A 15,398-nucleotide genomic window follows, 5' to 3' on the forward strand; every position below is an offset into this window, starting at 1 on the left:
ATGTCATCAGTGATGTCACTGAAGTATGGTGTTCTGTGTTTAACTGTATAGATGAGGAAATGGAAGTGTGATTGATTCTTTACAGGACTGACTAGGTGTGTGAGTAACTCCATGGATGAGTGGCAGTGTGTGAGTGTCTGCATAGGTGTATGAGTGCATATGATAGTGGTGTAATAATGAGTGACTGTATGTATGAGTGATTGTATGGGTGAATGAGTGAATGTGTGTGTAGACGTAGGAATCAGTGAGTGCGTATGTAGTAACTGGTATTGGTGTGTCATGATGTCATCAGTGATGTCATTTGAGATGTCATCAGTGATGTCATCAGTGATGTCATTTGAGATGTCATCAGTGATGTCATCAGTGATGTCACTGACCATGTCATGAATGATGTAATATGTGACATCATCAGCAGTGGATTGCGGGTGCGCGATATATAGTTAGTGCAACTAACTATATATGGAATTTCATTGGTTTTATGTCAATAAAATGCCCAGCTAACTATATATGGTCTCTAACCTATGGTTTTTTCAGTGAATTTTCAAGGTTTTGTAAATGCAAATTCCTAACTATATATGGTCTATAACCTATGGTTTTTTCAGTGAATTTCATTGGTTTTTTAAAAGCTAATATCTATAGCTGTAAAATATATTCTTTATTACGTGACGTATCACGTAGCCACGTGAGACGCCTCATGACGCGTTTCATAACCGTGACGTATCGGCTCTGCAGCGCAAACAAAACCCGTAACGTAAGCGTGCCGGAGCACGCGTACAGATATATATATTTTTTTAACCTTAATTAGACAAAATCCACACGTGCACATATCTTGAGGCCTTGCAAAGGCACATCAAACAAACAGTCCCTACAATTTTGCCAAGTTTGCTGGAAATCTATTCCCTTAATTTTTTTTTTACTGTTTCTCTTGGTTTTCCCCTTGTTACGCTTACCGGGACGCTACCCGGTACGCGAACCGGACGCTCCAAAAACACAAGATGGCGGACTCCTGTTACGCTGCCGGTTAGCTGCCCGGTTCGCGTACCGGGAAGCGCCTCTACCGCGAAAAATCGCAACAATTTTTTTATTTTTTTTGCCCCGCGGGGGACTTTAATATCCCCCTCATCAATCCTAGGGGGTCAGGAGGGGTTTACCTTGCCCCCTTTCCTTCATTTCCCCCTTCTTTTTTCACCACATCTTGTCTCTCGAAACTACCGAGAGACAAGATGGCGGCCGCTCCGGACTGTTTACAATGTTGACTGCTATGCTGCCGGTTAGCTGCCTGGTTAGCTGCCCGGTGAGCAGCCCGGTTCGCGTACCGGGATGCGCCTCTACGGCGTAAAATCGCAAAAAAAAATATATTTTTTTTTTTTGCCCCGCGGGGCACTTTAATATCCCCCTCATCAATCCTAGGGGGTCAGGAGGGGTCTACCTTGCCCCCTTTCCTTCATTTCCCCCTTCGTTTTCCACCACATCTTGTCTCTCGATCCTACCGAGAGACAAGATGGCGGCCGCTCCGGACTGTTTAGGATGTTGACAGACACCGGAGAGCCAATCAGCTTCGCTTCGCGAAGTTCCGTTACGCGTCAGGTACGTGAACCGGGGCGCTAAACGGAGCGCTGTCACAGATATATATATTTTTTTAAACGTTAATTTCTCAAAATCCACTGGAGCACATATATTGAGACATAGCAAAGGCACGTAGGGCAAACCATATCTACAATTTTGCCAAGTTTCATGTAAATCCATTCAGCCATTCGAGCTAAAAGTGAGTCCAACCGCCCTATGGAAAAATGAATGTGAAAAACGTGTTTTGGGACCCCCCTTTTTTCTTGGCCCCCCCTTGACGAAACCCCCCCAAATTTTCAGGGGTTGCTCATAAACAAAATGTGCCATTTTCCTGAACATTTCAGCCAATTCCGTCCACAAACGCCAAAGTTATTAGACATAGAATTTTCAGAAATCCCATAGAGAAAAAATCCTAACTATATATACCCACTGGCTATCGCCAGTAGGTAATATACATATATAAACATATATAATCTGCATATCTATATAACTATAAATGCATGCATACATATACATATATGCATACATATGCATGTTATTTACATGAAAGTTTTAAAAACACTAATAAAAGCAAAGCTAAAAAGCCACCTCATTACAAACAGAATGGCTTTAACTTAAACGAGGGCGAGATCTATTGCATTTTCAATGCTTGTTTACTTTGGTTCTATCAAGAATGCATTCAGATGTGTCACACATTTGCCATAAATTCTGAATGTTAGCACTCTAGTTGCTCATTAGATCACTGTAGTAAAGCTAGTGCTCACCAGGGAAGTCTGCTGCTAATCATGGTTTGCAGCCATTTTCCCGCATTTTTTATCCCGCGGACTTTCAGTCCGCATACCATTATCCCGCAAGGTCATTGACCTCGCATACCATTATCCCGCATTTTTTCAAAACGCATGTGCATTTATCACGCATGCCTTTACAAAGAATTACGTTTTAAAGGCATGTATGGTAAATGCATTTGCGTTGTGAAAACCACGATGACGAGAGAGGTAAGTGGGTTTGTGTTAATTTTTTCGTGGGTTAGTTATTGTGTAGTGTAGTGTTGTGTAGTGTAGTGTTGTGTTAGTGTAGTGTAGAGTTGTGGTGGTTGTTTAGTGTAGGGTCATGCTGGGGGTAGTGTTTAGGGTTTAGGGTTGTGTTGTAGTGTTTGCGTAGTGTAGGGTCATGCTGGGGGTAGTGTTTTAGGGTTTAGGGTTGTGTTGTAGTGTTTGCGTAGTGTAGGGTCATGCTGGGGCTAGTGTTTTAGGGTTTTGGGTAGTGGTGTAGTGTTTGCGTAGTGTAGGGTCATGCTGGGGCTAGTGTTTTAGGGTTTAGGGTAGTGTTGTAGTGTTTGCGTAGTGTAGGGTCATGCTGGGGGTAGTGTTTTAGGGTTTAGGGTTGTGTTGTAGTGTTTGCGTAGTGTAGGGTCATGCTGGGGGTAGTGTTTTAGGGTTAAGGGTAGTGTTGTAGTGTTTGCGTAGTGTAGGGTCATGCTGGGGTGTAGTGTTTTAGGGTTTAGGGTTGTGTTGTAGTGTTTGCGTAGTGTAGGGTCATGCTGGGGGTAGTGTTTTAGGGTTTTGGGTAGTGTTGTAGTGTTTGGGTAGTGTAGGGTCATGCTGGGGGTAGTGTTTTAGGGTTTTGGGTAGTGTTGTAGTGTTTGCGTAGTGTAGGGTCATGCTGGGGGTAGTGTTTTAGGGTTTTGGGTAGTGTTGTAGTGTTTGCGTAGTGTAGGGTCATGCTGGGGGTAGTGTTTTAGGGTTTAGGGTAGTGTTGTAGTGTTTGCGTAGTGTAGGGTCATGCTGGTGGTAGTGTTTTAGGGTTTAGGATAGTGTTGTAGTGTTTGCGCAGTGTAGGGTCATGCTGGGGTGTAGTGTTTTAGGGTTTTGGGTAGTGTTGTAGTGTTTGCGCAGTGTAGGGTCATGCTGGGGGTAGTGTTTTAGGGTTTAGGGTAGTGTTGTAGTGTTTGCGTAGTGTAGGGTCATGCTGGGGGTAGTGTTTTAGGGTTTAGGGTAGTGTTGCAGTGTTTGCGCAGTGTAGGGTCATGCTGGGGTGTAGTGTTTTAGGGTTTAGGGTAGTGTTGTAGTGTTTGCGCAGTGTAGGGTCATGCTGGGGGTAGTGTTTTAGGGTTTAGGGTTGTGTTGTAGTGTTTGCGTAGTGTAGGGTCATGCTGGGGGTAGTGTTTTAGGGTTTAGGGTAGTGTTGTAGTGTTTGCGTAGTGTAGGATCATGCTGGGGTGTAGTGTTTTAGGGTTTTGGGCAGTGTTGTAGTGTTTGCGTAGTGTAGGGTCATGCTGGGGTGTAGTGTTTTAGGGTTTAGGGTAGTGTTGTAGTGTTTGCGTAGTGTAGGGTCATGCTGGGGGTAGTGTTTTAGGGTTTAGGGTAGTGTTGTAGTGTTTGCGTAGTGTAGGGTCATGCTGGGGTGTAGTGTTTTAGGGTTTAGGGTAGTGTTGTAGTGTTTGCGTAGTGTAGGGTCATGCTGGGGGTAGTGTTTTAGGGTTTAGGGTAGTGTTGTAGTGTTTGCGTAGTGTAGGGTCATGCTGGGGGTAGTGTTTTAGGGTTTAGGGTTGTGTTGTAGTGTTTGCGTAGTGTAGGGTCATGCTGGGGGTAGTGTTTTAGGGTTTAGGGTAGTGTTGTAGTGTTTGCGTAGTGTAGGGTCATGCTGGGGTGTAGTGTTTTAGGGTTTTGGGTAGTGTTGTAGTGTTCGCGTAGTGTAGGGTCATGCTGAGGGTAGTGTTTTAGGGTTTAGGGTAGTGTTGTAGTGTTTGCTTAGTGTAGGGTCATGCTGGGGGTAGTGTTTTAGGGTTTAGGGTAGTGTTGTAGTGTTTGTGTAGTGTAGGGTCATGCTGGGGGTAGTGTTTTAGGGTTTAGGGTAGTTTAGTTGTTTAGTGTATGCTAAAGGCATATTCGTTCTAAAAGTTTTCGTTATTTTAGTTTGCGGCCTAATAGTACATGCAGGATTTTTTTTGCGGACTGATGGTATGCGGACTGATGGTATGCGGGATTTCGTCATATATTCGCTAATCATACTTTCTATGGCAAAATGAACCCCCTCATTTTGCTCCTTTTTAAATTAAATGTTTTAAGAGTTACCACTTTATTCCAATCAAGATGGCTTCAGGTGTGCCATACCTTTGTAATAAGTAGGACTGTTAGCACTCTAGTTGTTCTTTAGAACACTCTGGGACATTCTGTCATTGGGCTATAGTTGGGCTACATCTGGCTGATATTTGGGCTACATTTGTTTTTTTTTTGTCTCTGGTGGCCATCTTTGGGCTACATTGGGCTACATTGGGCTACATTGGGCTACATTTGGGCTCCTACATATATATAGCCCAATGTAGCCCAATATATATTTTTCAAAGTTAATTTTCGTAAAAACCACTGGAGCATATATCTTGAGACATAGCAAAGGCACATCGGGCTACCAGTCCCTACAATTTTGCCAAGTTTGATGTAAATCCATTCAGCCGTTCGGGCTAAATGTGAGGCCAACCACCCTATGGAAAATTGCATAGGAAAAGCACGTTTTGGGACCCCCCTTTTTTCTCGGCCCCCCCTTGACGAAACCCCCCCCAATTTTCAGGGGCTGCTCAGAAACAAAATGTTCCATTTTCCTGAAAATTTCAGCCAATTCTGTCCTCAAACGCCAAAGTTATTCGACATAGAATTTTCAAAAATCCCATAGGAAAAAAATCCTAACTATATATACCTACTGGCTATCGCCAGTAGGTAATATACATATATATATATATATATATATATATATATATATATATCCAAACTAGTTTGCAGTGCCCCTCCTTCCACTCTCACTCGCAGTGGTGGCTATGAAAGGGCACAAACTCCTCTTACAGGTACGCCAACAATATCTTCATTTAACCGTTTTCAGCAGCCATAACGCGTTTCGGTAAAAGCCGTTACATTTATCACATCTATATATATGGTTTTTACTTACCATAAATATACTTACAATGCATGGTAAAGGCACCTGCATGTTTAAGGCATGCTGCCTCATAAATGGGCATAACACAGGTGCCAACAGGAGAGCCTATTTCAGACCATGGCCAATGAATTTAAGTGAGCTATGGGAGACTCAAGGGCGCCATGTCATACTCTGCAGAGGGGTTCCATCATTTTGCATTATGCCACTGGCAGTTAAAGGGTGTGTGCAAAAGTCATGTGTGGTAGTAGCATGCATTGTTATGACCTAAATCCCTCCAGAGTCATTCCTCCCAATCTCTGCCCTCTTCTGGCGCTCCCGCGGGCATGGGTCAAACCAGAACTACAATCAACATTGCCAAATAAAGATACTATGGTGACGTGGATGGGGATGAAAGTGTACGAGCAGTACTGGTGTGAAAAGAGAGAGGATAAGGGGCCTGATTTATAGTTCGACGCAGGGTTACTCCATCACAAACATGATGAATTCTCGTTCAAATTATGATAAATGCATTATATCCTATCGCACTTGTAATAAGGAGAACGGGATAGTTGTGCGTGATTTCATAGAAAATTGATTTAATAGAATACCATTACTGAGAAACCATTTCCCTTAAACTGTTTAATGGAAATTTGCAGGATGAATGGCATTTAACATTTCATGGAATTCAATTCACAGATTGTCTTTTTTTCATAAATTAGCTGTGCATGCTTATTTTTTAAGATGTAAGCACAATAGTTATAGGTGTTACTTTAAGCAAAATTTTTGTTGGAGGTATTTATTTCAGTCCCTTATCTCAAGGGATATTTTTTCATATGTATATCTTTTACATTGTTATTTACTTTAGATGCTTTTATTTTTCTGACCCTTCACCAACAAACAACATCGATCCATGACCCTTAAAAGCCTCTCATCATGCCCAAAATGCACCCATCCCAGACTCCAGTACTCCACCCAATCGGTGAATCCCAAAAGTGCATTCTACACCTAAATTCCACCCACTCCTGCACTCTAAAACCCTCTCTACATCTTTACTCCACCCATCCATGAACTATAAAAGCCCTTTCTACCCCAAAACTTCGTCCATATGGGAACCATAAAACACCTCACTGCCAGTATGCTTCACCCATTTCCTGTTCTCAATACCCCTTTCAACGCTTAGCCTCCCACCTATTCCTATACCCTTAAACCCCTCACCACCCTTAAACACCACCCATCACTGACACCTACAATTTACTCACTTCCCCTAAACACCACTTATCCCTGAAACCTAACCCCCCTTACAAGATCTAAATTACAGCCATCTCTGAACCCTTAAAACTCCTCACACCGCAACCTCTACCTAGTATGAACCCTAAACTCCTTTTCGGCTATACACAGTATCCATCCCTGACCCCTAGAACTCTTCATCACCCCAAAACTCCACCTTTTTGTGAACCCTAAAAAGGTTTCACCATCTCTAAGCTATACCCATCACAGAACCTTAATACATTTTCACCAGGTCTAAACTCTTCAGATCTATGAACCTTAAAAAACCCTCAACCCACCTATAGTCTGCACATCCCTAAACTCTAAAAACCCCTCCACCCCTAAACTCCACCCATCTGTGAAACTTAACATAAAAACTCAATACACCTACATGCCACCAATCCCTAAACCCTACTAACCCATTACAACCCCTAAACTTCACTCAAACGTGAACCCCCAGAAAACCCTTACCACCCATTCCTGACCCCTAAAACACTCTCATCATCCTTAAACTCCACTTATCTCTGACCCCTAAAAATCCCTCATCACCCCGAAACATCAACCATCCCTGAATCCCAAAAAACCCTCACTAAACTCCACCCAAGTTTATTGCAATTTTGGATTTTACTTTAAAATGATCTTTCCTTTAAAATGTCCCCTTTAATTTTCGATTTTTTTGTATTTCCTTAAAATTAACTTTCTACAAAATTGATTTTGCATAATTTGGTTTCCTCCATAGTGGTTTCTCTTACTATTTTTTTCCATTAATTCACATACATCAATCAATACGGATATTTCTCACATTTGTGACAAAGAAAACCTCCACCAAACTTGATATCACGCCTGAAGTCTTGCATCAGAAAGTGGCTAAAAAATAAGCAAATAGTCCTGCCACAGAATCAGACAGGAGAATAGTCACAGGTCCATAATGGGGCTATGAGGCATTTTGTTTTATGACAGGCTGGGGGCCTGTTTCACTGCAAGTGGGGGTAGTTTTCGTTGCTGGAACTCATCCATTCATCCATTCATGGTCCTATTTTCAGCGCTTGTAAAATAACAATGCAGATATTTTTATATGGTGCTTTTATGATAGACAGCATGGCATATTTTCTGCTGTTGTAAGTAAAGTGTTAGCAGCAAGAAAGGGGGATTATTGGTGTGTCTCTAACAACTGCATCAGACCCTCAAAGTGTTTGATTTATTAGTATTCAGAAACACTTTTATGGCCATTCCTACTCCCAATTTCTCATAAAAATGGTATGGCCAATTGTATCAATTTATTTGGGGTGCGGGCGAAGATTTTTTTCTACAGGAAAAAATAGTTTTACAATGTAACTATTTGAATAATTCAAGTACATTTTTTACAATGTCTATGGCAGCGTTTCCCAATCAGTGGGTCATAAGCAGACTTTTGGTGAGTCAGGAAAATCCTACCAATAAATCAAGGTGCCTTTAAATTCTGTGTTTAACTTGTCGCATGGTGCTACAGAGGTCAAAAGTCAGGGTATGTCTTCTGACAAACTACTGCAAGATTGGTGTTTACTTTTCTTTCTTTTTTTTTAACATTTGTTATTGCTTTATTAACAGCATACAGAAATCATAGAAATGTGACAGTTGGCTACAATCACGGCATGTCCAGAACAACAGCTATTCTCATATCTCCAATCGTAGTTTTGTCCAGATATCTGTGATTTCTTTCCTGCTCCCTACTTATTTCGACATATAGATTACAAGTGGCATACTAGTTCCGTCTGCCCTCACAGATGGAATCACTATTTACTCTCAAGCGCTCCTCCAGCCCGTTAAATATATTGTCTCTGGTCCCCCCCATGCACTGGATTGTATTTCCCGCACCTCCTGCTGCCGGAGGTTTTCCCTTAAAGATTGCCAAATGTCTTTTGGGTGAGATGTAGGTGGCTGCCGACCTACGTATAATTTGCTAATGGTGTCGCAATATGACATGCTCTTGAGCCAATGCTTGCCTGTGGGTTTTTGTCTAGTGCCCCAACTGAGAACTATTTAGTGCTTCACCAGAAGCATCACCATTGCTACAAATCTACGTGTGCCTTTGGGCAGCATGTCGCTATAACCCAGTAGGGCTAGCAGCGGTAAAGGTGTCAGTTGCGATCCAGTCATTTGTTGGATCAAGTCATATATCTCCTGCCTGTAAGCGCTGATTACGTTACAGGTCCAAACCATGTGTATGAATGTAGCCACTTGTGTATTGCATTTGGGGGCAATGCATAAAGTTGGTGTTATTTATCCTAACCATCTGGTGTGGCGTAACATAGATTCATCTGAGTATCTTGAAGTGAAGTAGTTTATGCATGTGGTTACAGGAATCTAATTTAATTTGTTTACAACACCCCTTACATTCCTTATCAGTAAGTGGTTACCCCATGTCTGCTGCCCAGGCATCTCTGATCTTAGCATCATGTTGTGGTAACAGCCGAGGCTCGCCCTGTATAGTCTGGATGTGAGGTGTTCTCCATTTTTGTCTGTAATAACTGTTGTGAGTGGGCCTAATTCCTGAGGTTCAATAAGAAAAGTTGTGATTATGTTTCTCAGCGCACTCTGTAGTTGGGTTAGTGTAAACTGTTCCTTGAACGTGGCAGCCGAAAAACGAGGGTCTTCCGTGCGAATAAATGCATGCCCGTCGGGAAATAGGTCTCCTATAGATTTTAATCCCACTCGTGATAGAGTGCGCCTAGTCCCTGCCTCTAATGTCGGGGGAGCCAAGGATTCACCGACACTGGCAACGCTGGCGAGTATAGCGTATCTCCTCCTATCTTTTGTGCCACGCCCAGCGTGTAGTTGACAATGTCATGTGGGTCTCGCGGAATTCCGACAGGAAGCATCACATTCAATGGGGTTGGGTCTGCTAGGTCTCTCTCAGGCCTGGCATATGGTATACGTGCGTCGGGGTGGTACCAGTAGTGGGAATAACAAATAACCATATTTCGCCACTAGAAAATAGAGTTGCATGTCAGGAACTCCAAATCCTCCTCATTCATAAGGAAGAATAATCGTGTCCCAGCCAATTTTTGGTTGTTTCCCTCCCCACACCAACTTGATTAGGTGTGTGTGTGAATCTGTGTGAAAAAAGCATTTGTCAGCGGGATGGGGATTTTGGCAAAAAAGTAAAGAAACCGTGGCTGCACTACCATCTTAATAATAGCTATTCGCCCAGCCATATCTGGTAGCTTAATCCATCTCTCTACTTGAAATTGTAAACAGTCCAGCACCGGGCCGTAGTTGAGATGCAGAACTTGTTCCCTATCCCTATGTAGAAAGATCCCCAAGTATTTAACCTCCTCTTTGCACCAATGTAAAGGGAGGTTCCCACAGGCGCGATTGTGTACTTCCGTTAGGTGGAATACTTCGGACTTACTCCAATTTATATGCAACCCTGACAACACCCCGAAACATTCTATTTCCGCCAGCAATGGTGGCAGATTTATCTCTGGTTGCCTTACGTACAATGCCACATCAGCCTCGTACATTGTCACTTAAACCAGGCCAGGTTTGAACTGGAGTCCCCTATGTAGATGGTTCTTCTGGATATAGCGAATAAGGGGGTTCATCGCTATTATGAAAAGTACGGGAGATAGAGGGCCTCTGGGTAAAGCAAAAAAAAGTGTCTGTGATCATGCCGTTAAATCGGATGCGCGCTGTGGGAGCGACGTACAGCAAGATCTGCAGACCCCTCCGGGATACCCATCTTAGCCAATATGGCATGTAGGAAGGGCCATTCCACGGAGTTGAACGCTTTCTCGGCGTCTAAAAAGGCAGCTACCGCCGGGATGTTGGGGGCTATTCTGTTAACCACCAAGAAGAAGGTCCTGCGGTTTAGAGCGGTGGCTCTATGTTTGATAAACTCAGTTTGTGCTATAATCTGTTCCATTAATAGGGACAATCTAGTCACCATCATTTTAGCTAGGACTTTGTAATCGAAGTTGAGCAGTGAAAGCGGGCGGTATGATCCACACTGTTCAGGGTCCTTACCAGGTTTGAGCAATAATACCAATACTGCTTCTCTAAATGATGGAGGAAGAAGTCCCACTTCTAATGCCTCCGCATAAACCTCTAGTAGGTGAGGAGCGAGCAGTGTTTTGTAAGCTTTATAAAAAGCTCCAGGGAGGCTATCCAAACCTGGGGCTTTAGTGCCATCCATGGCCTCGATAGCTTGCGCAATCTCCTCAGTGGAAAATGGTTCACTTAAGAATTGTTGATGTGCGTCAGGGAGCCATACCATTGCTATGTCATTCAGGTGTTCCCCGACTGCTTCTGTACTAGCTAGTGTCTTTGTAGTGTAGAGGTCTGTGTAATACTGTAAAAGCACCCGCCCAATGGCGCTCGTCCCTACTATGGGTTGTCCATCCGGCCCTTGGAGCTTGGTGATGTAGTTCTGTGTGTATTGAGGGTGGGGCAGGTGTGCAAGGGTGACCCAGGTCGCTCCCCCTCTCCGTACCTACGGGCCCTTGCATATTTCCCTAAATAAAGCGCGTCACAGTCCGCGTCCTCCATGTATTCTGCTAATAATTCCGACCTACGGTGTATGTACTGCACACTGTCTCGGGCTCTGTCCATCATGTTTTCTCTGTCAAGTGTAGTCAGGTCTCCCTCTATCTTAGTGAGGCAACGCCGGAGGTCTTTTAGTACTCCGGAATGGGTAGAGATGCATACGCCTCTAATGCATGTTTAAAAGCCTCCTGCAGGACATTCTGTGTAGTGACCGACCCTGTGTTGCAGGCAAAGTAATTTATGATTGCTGTGCGCAGTCCTTCTCTGAAAATGACATCTCGTAGCGCAGTGGTAGGGAACCTCCACTGTCTCTCAGACCCACCTTCAGTTGGAAGTTGCAACAAGAGGGACACCGGGTAATGGTCAGATAGTGTGAGGGGTAGGTGACTAGCTGTTGTAACCCATGGGATCGCTGATCGGGATAGCAACCAATAGTCTAATCTTGTCCATGTATTGTATTGCTGTGCATAGCGCGTATAATCAGTACTATGGGGGTTATGGTGTCGCCATGCATCCTTCAGATCCCAATTCCGACAGATTTCCTCGAACATCTTGCAAGATCGGGGTTTGTTAACTGTTATTTGTGCGGTACTATCTAGTTCGGGCTCCAAAAGCATATTTAGGTCCCCTCCCAGTAGTATGTGATCAGCTGCTAAGGTGTATATGCGCGCCTGCTGCTGCTCATAAAAGTCTGGTTCATCCGTGTTGGGGAATAAACATTCCCCAGTAAGACTCTATGTCCTGCAAGAGTCCCCGTCACTAAGAGAAAACGACCTTCCGGGCCTGTAATCGTGTTAGTGTGCATGAATGGCAACAGCCGGTTGATTAAAATTGTCACCCCATGGGCGAATGAGCTGTAACTCGAGAAGTATCTATGTACTTTTCTTTCTTTGACAGCAAATAAAGAGGAGTTTTTAAAGTGAATTATGTGACAATCTTGCTGGAGTACAGGGAATGTGAAAATAAAAGCTGTCATTTTTTTGCAACATACAACAAAATTAACTTATGCATTCAGCAGTTAGGAAAGCAAAAATTAAATATATTTTGTTTTTAATTTTTAAGTGTGCTGGAAAAAGATTTTACTACGATCAAAACGAATTTAGACACTTGTGTGATGCACAAATGATAAATTCCATTGGAATTCCATTTCCACACATTGTCATTTGTGAGCTCTATAGTTTTATCAGTAAAACTATATCTGGGCAAAGTAAATGGACATTTCAATAGAAAAAGTGCGATCTGTAAATTACAATGTGCAAACACCATGCTTTAGTTACATTAAACCTCCCCCCCCTCAATGTCCATAAAAGGAAGGTGGATCGCAAATATTTGTCATTCTAAAAAGTGGGTCATAAATTTAGGAACCACTGGCATAAAGGATTTCAAGGAGTACATCTTTAGGATGTTTGGAATCCCATGCCTCCCAAAACAAAAGTTACAAATCTACTCCAAATGTGGAGGAAGCCTGTAATTATTAGCGTTTGACTTTTCACAATGAAGATTTGTGAATCAAGCCCTACATTTTCATTTTTCTTGGCAATGCTTTGAAGTGATTACATATGTGTTACCCTTGCTAACTTGTTGATTAAATATTTCACAAACTTACCCGAAACACAACAGGTAAGAAGAAATACAGGTGTTCATGTTGTATATCAGTGTTATATCAGTGTGTATGTAACGAGTTTTGCTAACAATTCCAACCTGAATAAGGCACCTTTTAAAAGGGGGAAGGCATATGTACAAGCCGCTATCGTTACAGGAAACATCACTTTTCGTGATGTTTCCGTGGCGATAGGGGCTTTGCCTTATTTACAAGGCAGCTTTAAGCCACTTAACATGGCTTAACATGACTTAACACTGCCTTGTAAATAAGGTCCCCTTTCCCCCCATGCTTAGCGTGAAAGGAGTGGGCAGTGGGTGTTGTAGTGGGTGTTCCACCGCAACACCCATTGATTTTGATCCTGCCCCCTATTTACAAGGGCAGCGTAAATAGGAGGCAGCGTCAAAATTAAGACCAGGGAAAACCTGGTCTTAACTTGGCGAAACAAGGAAAATTATTTCTCCTCATTTTTGCTTTTTCCATGTGTGCTGCCTTGTGCAGCACACATGGAAAAATCAAAATGCCTTGGATTGTTTATGTGTAGGAAGGTGACCTTTCCTGCACATAAAAACCCCTTTAAAAAAATTACATTTTGTAACTTCCATGTGTGCTGCAGTTGGCAGCACACATAGAAGTGACAAAATGGCATTTCAGGATTGTTTATGTGCAGGAAGATTCACTTTCCTACACATAAACAATCCTCCCCTGCAAGCAGACACCCTAGCACTATGGTGCAAGGGTGCCAGCGTTGGCTCTACACTGCGAAGTATAGCGCCAGTGCAGGAGGAATCGCAAGGCTGCACCATATCCTTGTAAATATTGTGCAGCCTTGCGTTTCTGAAGTGGCGGAGTAAGGCGTTAAGCCATGACAGCTAACGCCTCACTCCGCCACTTCTTTGTAAATATCCCCCTCAGTTTGAGTGCAGTGCTTTCCTATGGACTCAGTTCTCACTTTAGAGCTCCACAAGATTCACTGGCATGAAGTAAATCAACTGGTTTTAACTCTGCCCTTCCAACCGACCAAACACTGTTATATTTGACTTGAAAAAACTCTGGGGCATATTTATGAGAAAATGTCGGAGCACAGAGTTGCGCTAAATTTTGCAGCGGCGTGCTCTGACATTTTCAAAATACAGAGATGCGCTGTATTCACAAGAATACAGCCTACTCCTATTTTTTCACCGGCGCTAACTTTAGTTGCGAAACTCCAACGGGTGCCTGTGTTGCAGGGAATTATTGTTTATGTGGAGAAAGGTGTCTCTTCCTGCACATAAATAATCAATAATGGTCATTTGCTACTTCTATGTGTGCTGCAGAATGCAGCACAAAAAGAAGTAGCAAATCATCATTATTTAATGATTGTTTATGTGCAGGAAGGGAAACCTTCCAGCACATAAACAATAATGAATGACATTTTGCTCTTTCCATGTGTGCTAGAAAAAGCAAAAACGAGGAGAAATAAAAGTATTTCTTCCTCATTTTGACATTCTAACGCCTGATCTTGCAAGGCGTTAGTTTTTTGCGCTTCCTCACATTTACACCTCCTTGTAAATCTGGGGCAGCGTCTAAAGCAATGGGTGTTGCGCTGGTACGCCCACAACAACACCCATTGCACGCCCCTTTCATGCTAAGCAATGCGAGTAAAGGGGCCTTATTTACAAGACAGTGTTAAACTACAAAAACATGTGGCTTAACCTGCTTTGTAAATATGGATAAGGACATATCACCACCAGAACATCGCTAAAAGTGAAGTTCTGGTGGCGATTTCCCCTTGTAAATATGCCCCAATCTATTGAGCAGTTAAGTACAATACTTGAATCCTGCACTGCAGACTAGCCCAGGGGAATTAGCAACTAAAGTCAGGAACTGTTAACAAACTGACCTTCAAAGCACTGTGTGATGAGAAAGGCCACACAGAATCTCATCTCAAAATATATTAGTGTATACAATCCGGGACCGATACCAGTGCGGCACATCATTATTCAGACTGACAGAAAGTACATGAGACAGCAAGGGAAAGCGTAACCTTGAGCTTATGTGCTCAGAAATATGGCTTGTCTGAAACAATGCAAACGAGAACATCACTGGGGCAAATTTCCTCATAACTCAAAGAGACAAGGATGGGATGTAGTACGAACAGTTCCGATGCACTGTATGTAACTGTAAAAAACATTATGAGGACACTTTTGGAATAAAAATCTATATGTTCTCCAGATGTAATTCTACAGTGTAGGAGGAGAAATGCCTATTTTGCACAGTCATGTTTCAGTAGCAGTATGTGATGGTAGTATTAGTGATTAATTATTAGCTAGTGGTTGCTTGTGGGGCCTTCGAGCTCTATTTTTTGGGGACCAGCACTTATTTTTCTTCAGAAAACAGGGGAAAGAGAAATTTGGAAAAACCGTCACAACTGGATAAAGCAGGAACCCGCGACTTGGGATAAAGAGACAGGGAGTGTCCTGTAGTAGATTAAAGAGACATAAGGTGGATTCAAACTATGCAGCCTCTGTATTCGGCGCACCAACATTTGATAGCT

The sequence above is a fragment of the Lissotriton helveticus genome, chromosome 3_1 (genome assembly GCF_964261635.1).
Source record: "Lissotriton helveticus chromosome 3_1, aLisHel1.1, whole genome shotgun sequence".
NCBI lineage: Eukaryota > Metazoa > Chordata > Amphibia > Caudata > Salamandridae > Lissotriton > Lissotriton helveticus.